Source organism: Furipterus horrens, unplaced genomic scaffold (assembly GCF_987537825.1).
Source record: "Furipterus horrens unplaced genomic scaffold, mFurHor1.1.pri manual_scaffold_4, whole genome shotgun sequence".
NCBI classification, from domain to species: Eukaryota; Metazoa; Chordata; class Mammalia; order Chiroptera; family Furipteridae; genus Furipterus; species Furipterus horrens.
In genome coordinates this window covers 45,508,751-45,528,379 of record NW_028327174.1, presented here as the reverse complement: position 1 = coordinate 45,528,379, position 19,629 = coordinate 45,508,751, and the positions used below count along the sequence as shown (strand labels likewise).

The window sequence follows — 19,629 nt, the reverse complement described above, 5'->3', positions numbered from 1 at the left end:
TTTACTCTAGTACAGCTTTGGCTTGCTCTACAATTAATCAGAAATGTTTACTATTTACATTTGTACCTAATGTTAACATTGTGCTTGTAACAATGACAAATTAAGCCTGTGTCTTGTTTGTGTAACTGTATGTAGCTTTCTTTTGTCCGTCAATGTCCAGTAACTGATCCAAAAGCAAATAATTTTCTTTAAAACTTTCTTTTTATCATTGTTAAACTTAGTATTTTGTTTGGAAATGTGAAAATATTTTATAAAAATAAGGATAGAGAACTTTACATACATAAAGTAAATTAATTGTTTACAGTTTGTTACATACATCATGGAAAAGTATGGTTTATGTAGTAATTTATATGAATATTCATTTCTTCCACTGTGTGGAGTTACTGTTCTGGGGGTATGTTTAAATTTTTTGTTTTATTTTTTGGAGTCATAGACAAAATTCATAAGTATTGTTTGTGAATGTTTTATTTTTTCTAGTATTTTTCAAGTATCCAAGCTTTGTAAATTAATTAATTTATATATTTGAAAATTAGCATTTTGGACACTTTTGATATTTTAAATCATGAATAACCAAGTATACTTCTTTTAGGTGAAAACTGATTTGAGTCTATAATCTATTTATAATTACATTTATAAAACTAAACATTTCTTCATTTGGAAGATAATTATAACTCTGGTTCTATAGCCAACTCTGATGTGTACACTTGTTTTTCTTTATCTAAGTCCAAGCTTTGCAATGATATCTAAGCCCAAATTTCCACTTAGGCTTTTTGAAAAGTAGGTCAGGTTATAATTCAGGCAAAAATTCATCGTAATAGTCAAAGTGTGAGTGATATAAAACAACAAATATTTTAACTTTATAGGGAGATCTTAAATTGCTGCATCAGAGAACTGTCATTTTGTGGGAATTTAAAAAAGACATATTTTGCCACAGAAAGCATCCACGTGTTTACTTAATAAAATGTTTACTGACCCTCTACTATATCCTAGGCACCATGCTACAGAGATAGTAAAGACATGTTTCTTACCCCTATGGAATTTACAGTCTAGTTGAAGAGATTTGTAATACTATAAAAACTCACCACAAAAAATTATCATTTTTTTCTTAGCCATGCCATCTTAGATTAGAAATTCACTTTTTCTTTACTATACCTGTGTTATATATTTTTTCATTTTATTGGTTTTAATTTGCAAATGTAGGTTTTAATAAGGCTATGGATTGCCTTCTTGGAATTTTGTTCCAATTAAGAAAGCTGAGTCCTAACCACTTATTAGAGATTGAATTGTAATGGCATTTGTTTCCGAGCACAAGGGTTTTCTTTTCCCTACTCACTCATAACTTTATTAATTTTCAAAGCATTAAACGTTTATTTAGTGTCTCCTGCTTTGTGCTAGGTATTGAAATACCTAAGATTGTGTTTTTGAGTCAGATTTTCTATTTAAAGAATCAGCAAACTGGCCAATGTATTAAATCTGGCCCACTGCCTATTTTTGTAAATAAGCTTTATTGGAACACAGTCATGGACATTTTTATGTATTATCTAAGGCTGCTTTTGCAATATAAAGCAGAGTTGATTAATTGCAATAGAGACTGTATGGCCCTCAAATCTGAAATATTTACTATTTGGCCCTTTCTAGGAAAAGTTTGCTCACTTCTGTTTTATTTAACAAACTTTATAATGCTTTTTGAATTTAACATAAAATGTAATTATAGAATATTAAAATTAAAAATGTTCATCTGTGGTCAGTTTTAGATTTTTAACCCTTTGTTTAATATTTTAAGACAACTTTAAGTTTATCAAACTTCCTATATATTCACTGTAGTATTCACACATTTTTTTCCCAGCTTTACTGAGATTGGCCTATAACATTATGTAAGTTTAAAGTGAATAGCATCACACTATATTTACATAGTGTTGAAATATACCTGATACTACATTCCAGTATATTTGTGTCATGCTAGTTTTTGTATGTAAGTAATGTCTTAAGTGAAAAACCTTGAATGATCATTAAAGTCCTGTGCAGAGATGACTTTTTCAACCTCATAAAAACAAATGAACAAGAAAATAATAATAACCACAAATTATAAAATAGTAAGACAGAAGTACACAATTCATTTACAACATGTCTGTTCTGAAAGGAGTTCATTGAATAACTCAGTCTTTGCACTAGTGAAGAACTGTAATCTTTATTTTTTTGATTAATTGAAGGTGAATTTTAGAAATCACAAATGTTTATATCAGAATTTTTACAAACTTATTTATTTACCTTTTGTATGTATGAAGTACATATATATCATTAGAGTTCCTGGATTTCTTTTCTTATATGAAGAATTTTACTCCTTAAATTAGCCTTTTATATTAAAAGGGTTTAAGGGATCTGAAGTTTTGTTATAGCTTGATATAACCTTTTACCTCTTTCAGTGTTGCTACATATTAGCTAAACTTCAGAATACCTCTTATTAACATATCAGGTAAATATTCTTTCATGGATAACTTTAATTTCAACAGGTCCCACACACTAGATTAGAAAATTAAGAATGTATGTGTATATGTGTATACATGTGCACATATATGAATGACATGAAATTTCAGAAACACTTTTCATTTTAAAGCAAAATTAAAATATGAAGTGCTAAATCATTAAAATGTAACTAAGAAGAAATTTGTTAATGTACATTTACATTTTTATGTTATGGAAAATCTTGTAATAATTTATAAGCATGATTAAAAAAAAGGAATAAATAAATCTTAACCCATGTCTGTTAATTTAATGACTATTTTTTGTGATTAGTCAATGTAAAATAATTGTACTTTAACCCTTGCTTATTAATGACATGTGTCGTGGCTTTGTGCTTTGCATAATTCATGTATGTGCGTTGTATTTTTACCCCTTGGATTAATACCTAAAAATATTTTAAGTCACCAAATAGATCTTGTATTGTAATGAATGCCTCTTTTACTTTGGTGGTATATTTTTCTTAAATAACATCTTTTCGTTTCTTTTATTAAACATTTAACTGTAAAACAGTACATGTTTTTATAATGTTACTCAGTATAAGCTGCTATTTTTCAGATAATTCTATTAGAAACTAACATTGGTATTAAAAATATATAATTTGTTGTTTAGCTATCAATTTTAAAATACTAGAAATTTTATAGTTTCTTTTTAAATATTATAAATAATGAATAAAAATTTATGATAAAAACAAAGTAATTTAGTATGTTAAAAATAGATGTACATAGGACCAAGATAGTCTCTAAAAGGTAAGTAAAGTTTTGTTTTTCTCTTCTCTTACTTATATATAGTAACACATAACATAATCAGATTATTCCAACAAATGAACTTTAAGTAAATTTATATTAATCTATATTTCCCAACTAAGTCTCATTTAAGTAAGTCATTTTCCTACATGTTTATTTTCTCCACATAGAATGAAATCATAGTTGGTAAGAAAAATAATGTGTATTTCGATGTGTCTGGGATTGATGGTGATCCAACAGAAGTAAAGAGAGTATTTTTCTTGTCATTAAAGATTTCTTTTTGTACGAAAGTGAGAAAATTAATTTAAAAAATGAAAGCTTGATACTTGAACCCTCTTGCTTACAGAGCTTTCCTCCAAAATGTTTCTTTTTAAAAGAATACTTCTGTACCATTTTGTAAAATATTTATTTACTCTGTATTTCATAAAATGCAGTGTATATACTAAATAGATATACAGACTGCAACAGAAGCTCTTCCAGAAGTGGGTATGTGGTAGCAGCACACACCCAGTAAATCTGCAGTTTGTTGATTTTAGTATTGTGTGACAGAAGAACATTGAGGGCCTGAGAAGAGGGTCAGGCTGTTCCTTCCAAGGTAGCTTCCATTTCAGGTGGAATGCACTCAGGAAGAAGCTTGTAACTCCTCCGTTGCTCCTAAGGCCAGCAGCGGCCAGGGGAACCAGGTGACATGTGGGGGAAATGGTTTCAAGAATCTGTCAATTCTCTGAAAAGTGGAGTGTTCAGTAACAATATTTGTAGTAATTATTTTCTTAAATTTGGAAAAGGCACACAAGCATAATAATAGTCTGGAAATCTATTTTATTCCAATTTTTTATAGAAATCGTTAATGATTAATAAGTGTTTCTGTTTGTTTATTTACCATATCCTTCTGTTACATTCATGGATGCTACTCCAAATTATGAACATCTCCTGCATAGCAGGCATTGTGCTAGTCACTAGAGAAAAACCAGGCACAAGCCTCGTATACAAGGAGTCTGCGGTTTAGTAGTGAGTGTAAATAAACAGATGGTTAGAATGCAGAGTGGGAATTCCTTTGTGATTTATAGTATTGAAGACTCATAATATTGGGGGCTTCATAGATTACAATCACCCAAGAATTAATAATGGGGATTGTACTTGACAACACAATAATTCTACTGGTGAATCCTTCTAGAAGCCTAAACTAGTAGGATATTTTCTCTTGTAACCTGGCAAGAGATGAGCGCTGTCCCAAGTCCCTATGCTACCAGAATAGTTAAGCCTTTGCGTATTTGCAGCATCTTCCTCTCCTGCACATGAGGTTTCATGCCTCACCGAAAGGGAAAACATGGATGGATTTATAGTTTTCTGTATATACAGTGCTCTGAAAATAATTTTGGAGACACAAATGGTCCTTGCAGGTTTGATATGTATGACCACGAAAAAGTTAAGTACATAATTTAATTAATGATGAGATCACGAATGAAGAGACTTTCTGTGAGTGTGTTATGTTGAGTGAAGTCAGAGTATAGAGTTTAAAATAACTCTTAAGAAACATCCTGACGTGAAGTGGTGATGTGCCATATTTTTCTTTATATTTGTATATGTTTGAATATTATTTATTTATATATTGAAACATTACCATGTTTTTGTGGTTATTCTCTTTTCCTATACAAAATGCTTCCAAAAGTTTAAGAATCTCTGAAAAAATAGACTTAAATATTTTAGAGCATAATTCTACACTATCAATGTGCTGAATGACGACACTGTTTATATAAGATATATAAGCATTGTTAATATTAGTGCATTTGGATACCCTAAATTTAAAAAATAATTTTCTGTATTTTCAGAAAATTATATTTTAGTTCCTATATATAATTATATGGCAAGCATTAATATTTTTAAATCTATTGCCTGACATTTTCTAGACAATTGATTTCAATTTTTTGATCATATATGCCTTTATCAGCAAAAAGTTTTGAGCAAGTACCTTTATATATTTTTATAATATATATATATATATGCACCGCAAACATACCCAATATATATATGAATATATTTTGTGATTTGTAGAACATATACAAACATGAATTTAAAAGTATAAGGTGAATATATAATATTAAAGATAAATTTTAATTTATGAATAACAGTTTTCTCTCACTTAACTATTGTTATAATCATCTCACTTTTTAAAAAGTGGTAGAATGTTTCATTAGTTTTGAGTATCTTAGATCAACACTGTTATAGCAGTTCAAAAATCTGGTTGTTTCAATATGTGGTATCAAAAGCTTCCTAAGATGAATAAATTACCTTGCAAAAATACATGCCTTCATCTAGCAAAGTTCATCACTGATTTTCCTTTCATATACTAGTACTTGATTTTAAATCCAGTATACTAATTATTCAAAACTTTTGTTGAAAGTTGTCTCACAAATTTTTAATTTCCCTGATGTCATGCATATCTTTAAAAGTACCAGAGCTATATTTTTATATTTTAACAAATCTTGTTAATACTCAGTTAAACTGAAAGTTTGGAAGCCAATTGAACAGACTTAAAATTTTTGCTTCAAAGTTTTAAAAATATACATTTCTGAGGCTTTTTATAGTTGACATAGTGTCACTGATAAGAAAATCACATACTACTAGAAATTGGTAGGATTTTCCAAAAGCAGAGGCTTTCTCGTTTGTTCTTAAATACCTCTTACGGAAAGGATAGATGATGGGTCTAGTTTCTTAACGATCTACTGATATGCATTTTCCTTATCATAGGAAAAAATTAGCAATTGTAGAACAAGCCTCTTTTTATAGAAAGAAAATGAGAAAAGTCATGATAATTATGACATCAGTAAAATCTGTTCAGAGAAAAATGCTTGGGCAACGAACCAAGAAGTTAATTTGAGAGCACTTGGCTTACATTTCAGGTTCCAGGACCAATTTGATGGAACATACCTAATTTTATATTAGTCTCGTGTAAGAGAAAAAAATTGTTTCACCAAGAGAAATGTAAACTTTTATTCACCAAAAGAGTCTGAAGATATATTATTTTTAAGTTTGCTGAAATGTTAAATATTAAGTCTATCCTAAATCTTGTGGTTGAGTGAGTTGTGGGGTTAGAATGCCTAGGTTTGATTTGACTGCTGTTATTTAACTGAATGACCTTTGACAAGTTATTTAACAGTTCTTCAAGTTTATTTTCTTAGACTAGAAATTAGTGGCTACCTAAAGAGGACCTTTTTTTTTTTTTTTAAGGGTTAAAAGAAACAACAGATAAAGTGGTTGGTATAGAGCCTGGTACATAAAAGCTCAATATATTTTGCTCATCATTATCACTTATCCTATAATACATAGATATTCTCTAGGTATTCCTCAAGCTAAAAATTCAAATACAGTAGATAAAGCTAGTAACACATCAAAAAACCTGAAATGGAAGTCCACTGAAGCAAGTTATATTTAGTATGAGAGAAATCAATTTGGATGAGTTTTTTTTTCCTTTAAACTTTTATGGAAATATAACATGCAGTACAATTTGAAATCATAAAGGTACAGTTTATTGAATTTTCCAAAGTTAATACATCTGTGTAGCCTGCACCCAAACCAAGAACATCAGCAGCCCCAGAAAGTCACCCATATAGCTCCTTAAAGTCACCCCAAAGGTAACTTCAATTCTGATATCAAATATCATAGGTAAGTTGCTTGCCTTTGAACTTTATCTAAGTGGAACTTAGATAAATTGCTTGTGAGAGTAACACAAGTGTGTAAATTTAGTTTCTCTTTGCAATTTAGTATTGTATGAATTGAATGAATATGATTTGTATGAATGTTTATTTTCCAGTTGACAAGGAGTTGGATTGTTTTTAATTTGGAACTTACAAATAATGCTGCTATGAATGTTTTTCACCTGCATCTTTTGGTGAACACGCATACACAGATCTAGTGGATATGTAGCCAGGAGTTGAATTGCAGGATCTTATTGTATGCATATGTTCAGGGATAGTAAGTTCTATCAGACAGTTTTTTAAGATGGTTGTAGGAGAATTCCAGTTGTTCCACATCCTTTTCAACATTTGGTATATCAGACTTTTAAATCTTAGTGATTCTGGTAGATGTGTAGTGGTATTTTGTTTTAATTTGCATTTTGTGATGCCCAGTTGAGTACCTTTTCATATGTTTATTACCATAAGAATTCTTTTTAAGTACCTATCGAATGAAGTCCTTTGTCTTTTAATCAAATTTTCTGCTTTATCTTATTAATTTGTAAGAGTTGAATTTTTACTCTTGAGTATAAGTCCTTTGTGGAATACATGTATTGAAGAATATCTCTTCTACATTTCAGTCTTTTACTGTCCTTCAATCTCAGCCATCGGTACTGAGAAGTAGCAATAGTACAGAAATGTCCACTTCTTGCCAGTAAGTAGATAGATGAGAGATTCAGAGAGAATTTAAATGGACAAATATGAGGATAGTGTAGCTAATGGTTTGTGTCTACAGTGAATATTTATTTTTAATGACTTAAAAGAATTTTTGAGGAGCTGAAACTCTCTACTTTGCTATTTTAATTAAGAGAAGAAAGATAAGCCAATCCTTGCTCCATTTTTTTTCTTATTAAATCCCTAATTTATTATCTTCATGAATTTCTATTTTTTATTCACTCAGTAGATATCTATATAGTACTTACTGTGCATTTTGATATTTACTAAGTATGAAGAATGGAAATATGAATAAATCAGGACACAGAGCTTGTATTACAGCTGATAAATGAGTTTTTAAAAAACTAATATATTAAGATAGATGATAATCAAATTATTTTTGAGACAAATGTTCCTTTTAATGAGATATTTATTAATAGCAAGAAATACCGCTCTAAACTAAACTTGTTCCAAAATATAACAACATGATTGAAAATACTGTATCAAGAAGTCAGAATTCTGTGAAGGAAAACTTGGACGCAATAATTAAAATTGTCAAAAAAAGGCTCATTCAATGTAGAACCATTTCTATTTCTAGCCTGTGATATCTTGCGTGGAGGGATATAAACATATATTCAGAAAAGTTTTCTTCTAAACATACCCAAATATATTTGATAGATAGAACCAGAAAGCATTTTGTGTGATTAATGATTAATCATTCTATTTGAGATGTCATTCAGTATAGTGTGAGAATTAAAATGTACAAATTATACTGTGTAAATAATAATGTATACTCGGTGAGAATATATTCTTTTTAGGAGACTGAAAGAATGAAAATAAATTTATATTGCCACATTAATGAAAAACTGACTTATTTTATCACCAGAGAGAGTTCAGATCCTTCCATTGGAGGGAAACTTCTTCACTGTTTATTTGTGGGCTTTAGGAAAATTTGCACATCCTGGAAGAGGGAGGACAATCAGGCATGGCACTGTCTTCACTCCTGGACATTTCCTCCGAGTCAGGAAACAAGCTCAAATATGGGTTCCTGTCTCCATATCAGCATTTCTATGCTAAACTTGGCAAGATCTCAATCTTAGATGAAACCAGGAGAAGGCTCTTTTTATTTTTACAAGGCACCACATAGAATCAGAACAACAAAACCCTTGAAGAAAAAGATCTATTACACAGAGCTTTACTTTCTGTGTTGTTTTTTTGTAGAAGCAAAAAAGATCCCCATTCAACCCTATTCATTTAGATTAAACAGATTACATATTTTAAAAAATCTTTGCATTTGTGCATATATTTTTCAACATAGCATTCATTCATTCATTTATTCAGTAAACATTTATAGATGTGATTTCTGCCTTTATTGAGTTTAGAAGTTTCATTTATATTCATTTCACCAATGGTAGTATATGGACGTATATTGTTAGAAAGTACCTTTTTAAAAAAAAATTATTTATTTTTGGGGGCACTGCCTAGAAAGTACCTTTTTTGATGGTACATAATTTATACATGAAATTTATCCTAATATCCAAATTTCTATTGTATTAATGATATATGGCAAAGAAGGCCATTTATGATTATGGTATATAGTGAGGACTGCTTTATAGATATTTTTGTGTTTTATGGAATAAAACATTATCTCCAAGATTTTCTGTCAAACTAAAGGATTTTATGGTTACTTTTAAAATAAAAATATGAAGAAAATCTGAGTTATGAATAAGACTCATAGATTGGGAAAATGTTCCCTTATTATGCTCAGGAAAACTTTTTAAAAGGGAAGTTATTTGGAAAAATTTTAGTAAAGTGCAGATTCCTTTCTGGAAATCTATTTCACCAGAAACTAAAATTTAAAAGTCTGGGAATAACTTTAGGATTTCATTTAGTTACCTGATGTCACAATAAAAGGAGCATTATAAAACAATTTGATAAATTTTAATAACTAAAGGATGCTGCATACATCAGATACTCTGAAACTTGCATTTTCTCATGTGAATGAACAACACAATATATTCTGATAAGCCCAAATATAAAGAGATATATTGTGATTTTTGCAATATTTTTTAAATGTTTTTTCTTCTTTTTGGTGTCATTTTAAAATTGGGAGAGAAACTTATTTTTCTTATCCGATACAAAAAATACATTATTTTAACGTTTCTCAACTCAGTTTTACTTTAGTTTTTAAATTTAAAAAATTACAGTTTACCTTCAATATTATTTTGTTTTAGTTTCAGGTGTACAACACAGTGCACTTTACAAGATCCTGCCCCACAGTATTTCCTGTACTTACCTGGTACCATACATAGTACAATATTCTTCACTATATTCCTTATGCTGTGCTTACATCCCCATGACTATATTGTAACTACAGATCTGTATGTCTCATCCCTTTACCATTTTCATCCATTCCTCCACATCCCTTCCTTCTGGCAACCATCAGTCTATTCTTTGTATTTGAGTCTTTCTGTTTTGTTTGTTCTTTGGATTTGACATGTAAGTAAATCATATGGTATTTGTCTTGTTTGCATAGATTGATATCACTTAGCATCATACCATCTAGTTTCATCCATGCTGTAATAAATGGTAATATTTCACTCATCTTATGGCTGAGTAATATTTCATTGTATATATGTACCACAGACATTACATCCAATTGTCCACTGATGGGCACTTGAGTTGCTCCCATATCTTGGCTATCATAAATAAGGCTACAATGAACATAGGGTTGCATATAGTCTTTCAAGTTAGTGTTTTGGGTTTCTTTGGATATGTACCCAGAAGTGGAATTGCTGGATCATAGGCAGTTCCATTTTTACTGTTTTTAAGACCCTCCATACTCTTTTCCGTAGTGGCTGGACCAATCTGCATTCCCATCAACAGCTCACGAGAGTTCCTTTGTTTCCACATCCTTGTCAGTAATTGTTTGACTATTTGTTGATGATGGTCATTCTGACAGGTATGAGGTAATATTTCATTGTGGTTTTAATTTACATTTCTCTGATGATTAGTGACACTGAGCATTTTTTCACAGGTCTATTGGCCATTTCTATGTCCTTTTTGAGGAAGTGTCTATTCAGGTCTTTTGCCCTTTTGATTGGATTATTTATTTTTTTGGTCTTGAATTGTGTAATTTCTTTATAAATGTTGGATATTAACCCCTTATCAGATGTATTATTGGCAAATATGTTCTAACATTTAGTAGGCTATCTTTTCATTTTACTGGTGGTTTTCTTTGCTGTGCAAAAACTTTTTAGTTTTATATAGTTCTATTTGTTCATTTTTTGTTTCCCTTGCCTGAGGAGATATGTCAGAAAAAATATTACTGAGAGAAATGTTTGATATTTTATTGCCCGTGTTCTCTTCTAGGAGTTTTATTCTCTTGAGTCTTACATTTAAGTCTTTAATCCATTTGAGTATATTTTTATATATGGTATAAGAAGGTTGGTCTGGCTTTACTTTTTGCATGTATCTGTCTAATGTGTCCAGCATCACTAATTGAATGGACTGTCTCCACCCCATTGTGTGTTCTTGCCCCATTTGTCAGATATTACTCGACCATGTTAGAAAACTGTATGACTGCTAAAAACTGAGATATGATGTAATATTGATTATATTGAGTGCAGTGTTCATAATAAGGGCAGAGATAGTTTTTACAGCTATGTTCTTTACAGTTAGACGCCTCCCCCCCTTTTTTTTTGCTAGGAATGAAACTCTAGGTTCCACACTTTGAGAGGGCCATAACAAAGGAGGTTGGGATAATTAAAGAGTTAGACTAGACAGATAAATTTAACTTGGAAGACAGAAAGAGGAAACAGCTGTCTTTAAAATTATTTCCTGTGAAATTTGATGTAGTCTTAGTTCAAAATGCAGAATGAGAATTATAGATGAATATTTCATATGTATATGTATAAGTTTCAGCTCAAAACAAAGAATAATCACATAGTTTTCCTAAAAGAAATAGCCCCCCCTTTCCCTTATATCTTAAAAAGTAAAACAAAACAAAACAGAAAAAAATTGGGAGGTATATTTTTCTATCTATGCAAATCTGAAAATGTGTTTATTTGGCCCCCATATTTAATTAATAATTTTTCTGTTGTTAGATTTCTAGCTTGAAAATAATTTCCCTCAGAATTTTAAGGCATATATTCCCTTGGCCTCTGTCACTGATTCTTTAGTACCTTCTCTATTCCTATTTTTCTGATACTTCATGATGAAGTGACTCAGTGTTTTAAAATCTAGTTTGCTAGGCAATCTGTAGGTCCTTTCATTAAGATGTGATGAGAAATTGGTTTATTATTTCTTGGATAACTTCTATGCAAATGTTTTCTTGGTTCTTCTCTTTTGAACTCTTTCTAGTTAATTAGTATTCCTGGGCTGATTCTCTAATTTTCTTGTTTTTATTCTCCTATTTTATATCTCTGTTGTTTGTTTTTACTTGATAGGAAACTGTCAATACCTTCAAAAGTTGATGAACCTCTGCAGCTCATTCTTATTTAAGAGTATAAAGCACTAAAGAATTAATGGAAAACTCTGCATTTGGATATAGTTTAGTGACTGATGATTTGCCCTGTAATCAATATTTTCAGTTCTTTTTTCTTGGAGAGCCAGTTTCTCAGGGAAGGACCCCTACTGCCTTGCCTGTGAGGAAGGGTGGTATGGGCAGAGAACCTATGGGTCAAGAGTTCAATATGAGGAATTCCCTTATTTTTACCCCAACATCCCCATCTTAAGCCCAGGCATTTAATTTCTCCAGGAACTAGGCCCCTCACCAGGCCAAAGAGGAGTGGAGGAGTCACAGCACTGTGTGTCCAGGTGCTGAGCCTCTCAGGGGTTCTGCAGGTACAAGTTCGCCTTGCTTCACATGGGTCTTCTCCATGCTTCTTATCCTCTTGGCATTTTCTGAAGTCATTGAAATCTATTTTGTTTGCTTTTACTTTGTGGGTTGAAAAAATTGAGGCAAAGAAATGAATACATATAGTCAGTCACTCCACTGTTTTTAACTGAAACTGGTTAAATTTTTTTTTAACTAGATGTCTATTCACCTTCTGTTTCACTTTCTACACCTATCCCCACTCTGGAACTAACTTGAAGTGTGTTTGATGTGTTTTTCACCATCTAGGTACACTTTTTTTTTTTTTTTCCCTGGGGGTAACAAGCTAGAGTCTTAACTGAAATTCTGTTCTGGTGTTTACCCTCCTTCTCTCACCACTGAATGACTTCTCAATGTATGAGTCTTGATGAACCCCATGGTCCATTCAAGTACTTAATAGTGATCCAGGCCACAGGTTATATTTTCACTATCTGTTTTATATTTCCTCAGTATTTGGGAAAGGAAGAAAAAGACAAGGGAATGGAGGTTTAGTAAGCATTTGGAATATTGAATCAAGCACTGTTTTAGTTTCAGTCATATGTTATCTCTTTTAATCTCACACCTACACTGAGGTGTAGGCATTATTATTGACACCTTAGGATGAGAAAACTGAGGATCAGCAAGGTTAAGCATGTACAAGATTGCCCAGCTACTGACAGCTGAGAGTCAAATGTAAATCTCTGCTTCCAAATTCCATGCCCTTTTTATTATTCTATCCTTGACTCCTTAGCAATAAAAACTATTAACACTCTGCCTTAAATTTTAACAAATAATTTATTTTTCTCTTAAGATAATTTTAAAATTGCTTAAATTCACTGAAATATTAAAATCAATCCCTGAAACATTCTTGCCTCAAAACTTTTATTGCATATGATAAACAGACATAAATATGTGTAACAGGTATTTTAATTTCAACTCTAACTTCTCCTTTTCCAAACATTCATAGAGCACACTTTAGAGTTTTCCATCAGAGTTCTCTGTGCATATTCCTTTTCAGACCTTTATAATCCTACTTAAAAGCAAACTTCTTGGCTTTATTTTTGTTAACTCCCACAGCTAGTACAAAAACATTAGAAGAAACTTGAAATGGTAAATCCTGCTCTTCTACTGGCACTTGATTTTAAGAACTTTGTAAACGTTACCATAGTTAAGTAGCACCTTAAAAGTTAAAAAAAATTAAAAATTATGCATTAGTTATTTCCTTCTGATCTCTATACCTTTTTATGTCTGTCTACGCTGAATAGATTTGTTCCTCACAGGAAGTCAGATGCTCATGATTCTGATGTTTTCTCTCAGGGGATAAGACAGGAATGGGGTTTTCATCATGAATGTGCCATACAGTCTTATGAGTCCCGTGTGTTGTGATTTGTTTTATAAAGATATCCAGAAAAAGTAAATTCACAGTAATGGCCCAAAACAATAGTTAAAACTAGACACAATTTATATTATTCTTATATTAACAATAACATTTCTTCCTGTTACCACATAATTATAAAGATTTATATACCTCAATGAGTCAATAAAATCTCCAAAGAGAAGCTCTTCAGATGAGTTCTACTTGCTAAACAGATTTTACAGAGAGATCTGAAATGTGCATTATCTCTTTGTGTGCAAACCACATACTATTAGACAGAAAGGTAAAACAATAAATTGCAAGTTTTAAACTATTTGCAGTTTTTTTCTGAGTATTTCTTGCTACAGATAGTGCTTAATATTTTGAATTCAAATCACATTTACAGTTGATTCTAGCAAAATAAACTTGAGTTCACTACTGTTCTGCAGGTTTGTAATGACTGTTTTTCAAATCTTACTATTGAACAAAACTAATCCAATAATTGAATAGTTATGAGTTAACTGGGTGATTTCTCACTCTGATTTATTTTATGTGTGGAAAATATCATATGATAAGTGAAAATTTATGTATCAAGTACTTGCATGAGTTATTGCAACTTTCATCCAGGTTTTATATTTGAAAGTGAAAATAATCACAAAACTTTTCCTAAGTCATAATTTAGAAAATATTAATTATAGTAAGTTATCTTTAAATATTACTTCTAGTTAAATAAGCCATATTGCATTGGCTAGCTTAACAGTTTAAATATATTGTATGTACATAAATACATATATATAGTTAAAAGTAAAATTTTAGAACATAAAATAGAAATTAACTGTACAATCATTATAAAGATATAATGTAATGAAAGTTTACAGAATATTTGTTATTAAGCATATATTCCTTTGTCCTTTAAGTTGGAACTCAACATTTTTGCAAATGTATCTGACTTAAAATATTTTAAAATATCTTATGGTGCAGATTTTACATATAATCAGATGCAGTACAATAGAATGAAATATTTCTGTAGTAAATATTTTAAAAACCAAATGCTGTCTTGGTTTATTAAAGCTGCATAGTCAAAGAATGTCTGTAACAGGTTAAAAAGGAAATTCTCAAACTCCATTAAACTATAAAACTCTAAGTATAATCTTTCAGGAAATAGTATCAATTGGGTCTGTGTTGATAGATTTAGTATGTCACTCCTTAGTGCACATATGCATTGAATTAAGGGAACAGTAGCAGTAGTATTTTACAGTTGACAATATACTCTTAATATGCATATTTTGTCTCTTTGTTTTTGTTTAAACAGAAGGATATTTTATTCTGGGTATTTTACTGTATTCTAACTACTTTAATGTTTTACTTCTGAGGAACTCAACTTAAAATAGTATTTCACCATTGTAAAGAATGCCCTTAATTACAGTGTAGTTGTATGAAACTTATATCTTAAGATTTCATTACAGTGAGGCTTTTCTCTTAGATATGTAGGTATTATTGGCTTCCTGAAGATTTCAAAAACCATACTATTCCTAGGGTGTAGATATAGCTTCTGCTTTATTTAGAGAACGTTAAAGGCCTCTCAAAAATAAGAAGAAAAAAAATAACATATATGCATGAGTGCATATACACAATAGTGTTTTATTCCACAGAATATCTCATTTCTGGTCTTTTTTTTTACCTGAAACTCTATCATTTCACTATTTAATATGTCATTTCATCGACAAATCTTTTGTTCCATAATAGTATTATAAAGACATTTAACATATCATCAAAATGTCATTTTAAAAAGGCTTTAGCAAAATAGCTACAATTAGAATTTTTTCATTAAAGATTGAATTTTGGTACAGAAGCATAAAATTTCTCAGTTTTGAAAATGATCAAAACAAATATGTATAATACATGTTTTTATATTGAGAAATTCATTGGACTCTTTCTGAAGACTAAGGAATTTCCTCGAGACTAAGGAAAACACAACTAACCCCCAAATTATTCCCTGGGAGATACTCGATACCTAATTATGTTCTATCTATTACAATATGTTTTTAAATCAAAACTTATACATGTGAATTTATGCTTCTTATTCAGTTGCATTTGTTTGGATGGAAATGATTTCTGGTTTGTAATAAAGGTTTTGATCTGCACTCTACAATGATTGTATTTCTGTGAGTGTAGCTCATAAATCAAACATCAGGTGAATTCTTTTGTCTCTTTGTAGTAGGTTTCCCTTGGTTGTCTTAAGAAATTAGCTAATACCTGTTGTACAATGAACAGTCAGACAGATGTGACATGCAGCCCATATGATAGTGGGCTTTTACATTTTCAACAGATGACTATGGACCTATGACAGATGTCATATCTAGAAAGAAAAAAACTTTGTTTCTCTGCCTGATTGACTGATTACTTATTAGGGTTATGTTTTGAAAAGCAATCAGAAAATTCCAAGTATTTTGAAAAGCAAAGTGAAATCAATTAATAGTAACCTCTTATTTTTACTTGATTTAGCATTTTCTTGTTAGTCATTTTTTGTTTAATTACAACATTAGAAACCTAAAATTAAGTCCAATGGCTGAGAGAGAAAAATTATATTTATGCCTAGTTGAGTATTTAAAACAGGTGAAAAACTAAATGCCAAAATTTTTAAGCACCCATAAAATTGTTTGTGACTAAGAAATATTGAATGAACTAATTACAATAGCATTATCACAGTTTGAAATATTGTTTAATTTTAAATATTTTCCTCATCAGGAAATAGAGAGGAATGTTAAAAGAGCAGTTGTTTTATTGTTAATAACTCTTATAGTTCTGATTAATTGACCTTAAAGGACTAACTGACCTGTGCTCATTTTATTTATTTATTTATTTTTAACAATTTATTTTAAAAGTATAGTTGGCATACAACATTAGTTTCTGGTGTGCAACATAGTAATTAGACACTTATATCTTACAAAGTGATCACCACAATACATCTAGTACACATCTGGCACCATACATAGTTATTAGAATATTATTGAATATATTCTCTATGCTGTAATTTATATCCATGTAACTTGTTTTATAAATAGCAGTTTGTACTTCTTAATCTCCTTCACCTTTTCTACCCCTTTTCCTACTTGCCTTCTGTCTGACAATCGTCAGTTGTTCTCTATTTGTTTCTCTGTGAGTTTATTTCTCTTTTGTTTATTCATTTTGTTTTTTAGATTTCACATATAAGTGAAATCATATATTTGTCTTTCTCTGACTTAAATCATTTAGCATAATACCCTCTAGGCTCATTCATGTTGTCATAAATGGCAAGATTTCATTCTTTTTAATGGCTGAGTAATATTCTGTTGTGCATACCACATTTTCTTTGTCCATTCTTTTGTTGATGGACACAGGTTATTTTCATATTTTGGCTATTGTAAATAATACTGCAGTGAACATAGGGGTGCATATACCTTTTCTAATTAGTGTTTTGGATTTCTTCAGACAAATACCCAGAAATGGGATTCCTGGATTACATGGTTGTTCTGTTTTTAATTTTTTGAGGCATTTTTATACTGTTTTCCATAGTGGCTGCACCAATTTATGGTCCCAAGACAGTGCACAAGGGTTCCCTTTTTCCACCTCCTCACCAAAACTTGTTCTTTTTTGTCTTTTTATAAAAGCCATTCTGACAAGTGTGAGATGATTCCAATTTGCATTTCCCTAGTGATTAGTGATGTTAAGCATCTTTTCATATGTGTGCTGACCATTTCTATGTCTACTTTGGAGAAATATCTATTCAGGTTGTCAGCCTGGTTTTTAATTTTTATTTTGTTTTATCCTCTCCTAATTATTCTTTTTAGAGGGAGGGGAAGGGAGACAAGAAGGGAGAGAGAGGAACTTCAATACAAGAGAGAAATAGATTAGTTGCCTCCCATATGTGCCAGACTGGCGCCTGGACCAGGGATCAAACCTGCAATCTAGGTGTGTGCCCTGACCAGGAATTGAATCCACAACCCTTCCAGCCAGGGCTGTCAGCTCATTTTTCAATTGCACTGTTAGATGCTGAGTTGTATGAGTTCTTTATATGCAGTTGTAATGTAGATAATACAATAATTAATAAATAATAATAGAAGAATAAACTCTGTTTTGCATACTCGCTCAGAACTGTAAACCTAGTTGTGCCCACCTCTATATTCTGGATAATTGCTCCTTATTGGATATGTCATTTGCAAATATCGTCTCCTATCAGTAGGGTTTTTTGTTTGTTTGTAGTTAATAGTTTTCTTCATAGTGCAAAAGCTTTTTAGTTTGTTGTGGTCCCCTACTTGTTTATTTTTACCTTGTTGTATTTACCCTAGAGGCATATCCAAAAACATATTGCTAAGACAAATGTCATAGTTTATAACCAATGTTTTCTTCCAGTACTTTAATGGTTTCAGGTCTTACATTTAATTCTTTAATCCATTATGAGTTTATATTTATGAATCATGTAAGAAAGTGGTCTAGTTTCATTTTTTTGCATGTATCTGTTTAGTTTTCCCAACACCATTTATTGAAGAGACTGTCTTTACCCAATTGTTTTCTCTTACCTCCTTTGTTCATATATTAAATGACCATATAAGCATGGGCTTACCTCTGGGCACTCTTTTTATTCCACTGATCTATGTGCATACTGTTTTGATCATAATAGCTTGTAGTGTAGTTTGAAATCAAGGAGTGTTATACCTCCAACTTTGTTCTTCCTCAGAATTGCTTTAGCTATTCAGGGTCTTTTGTGGTTCCCTATAAATTTAGGATTACTTGTTCTAATTTTGTGAAAATGCCATTTATATTTTAATAGAGATTCCATTAAATCTATAGATTACTTTGCATTAATATTAATTCTTCCAATCCATGAGCAAAATATCTTTCCAGTTATTTGTGTCCTCTTCAGTTTCTTTCATTATGTTCTATAGTTTTCAGGGTTTTCTACTTTCTTAGTTAAATTTATTCCTTAGTTATATTACTCTTTTTGATACAAGTGTAAGTGGATTGCTTTCTTAATTTCTTTTTCTGATAATTTGTTATTAGTGTATTAAAATTTAACAGATTTATGAATATTAAGTTGTATCTTACAACTTTACTGAATTCATTAATTAGTTCTAATAGGCTTTTTTGTGTGGAATTTAATCTGCAAATAGGGACAATTTTACTTCATTTTTTACAATTTGGATGTCTTTTATTTTATTTTCTTATCTGGTTGCTGTTTCTGGGACTTTAAATACTATGTTTAATAAAATGGTGAGAATAGGCATCTTTGTCTTTAGAGTGTTCTGAGTCTGGCTATTCTCTTTAAAAATCCCTTTCTTCTTATCATTACCTCAATACTTATGTGACATAGGTATTACTTTATCAATATTATATATGAAAAATGGAGGTTAATGCTCTGGTTTCTTTTCAAAATGAATAAATCTTTCACCTTTTACTAAAAAAAAGAAAAAGAAAAATGGAGATTAAGTGAGGTTAAGTAAATTACCCATGGTACCCAGCTCATAAGGTCTATGAAGGCTGTTTATGCATGACTAAGGTATAGTGAAATAATTGCTTTTCACGGCTATTATATTGTTTATTAGGGTACAAACTAATTCTCTTAGTGTGTTTCCCACTACTTTCAGAAAGGATAGAAAATCAGATAAACAGTAGTTTATGAAAGTGCTAGCACATGCACACACACACACACACACGCACACATATAAATATACAAACACAGTATTCTATTTTCTGGCACTGAAAATAAATAAGTTTTATTTCCTTATTTTGTTC

General features: G+C 30.7%; 1 protein-coding gene across 1 annotated transcript in view; it reads left to right on the top strand.

Moving 5' to 3' along the window:
• The window catches only part of ADAMTS20 (ADAM metallopeptidase with thrombospondin type 1 motif 20), a 170,217-nt gene that overhangs the window by 108,194 nt on the left and 42,394 nt on the right, over positions 1-19,629 (top strand). The gene's annotated exons all lie outside the window — the stretch shown is intronic.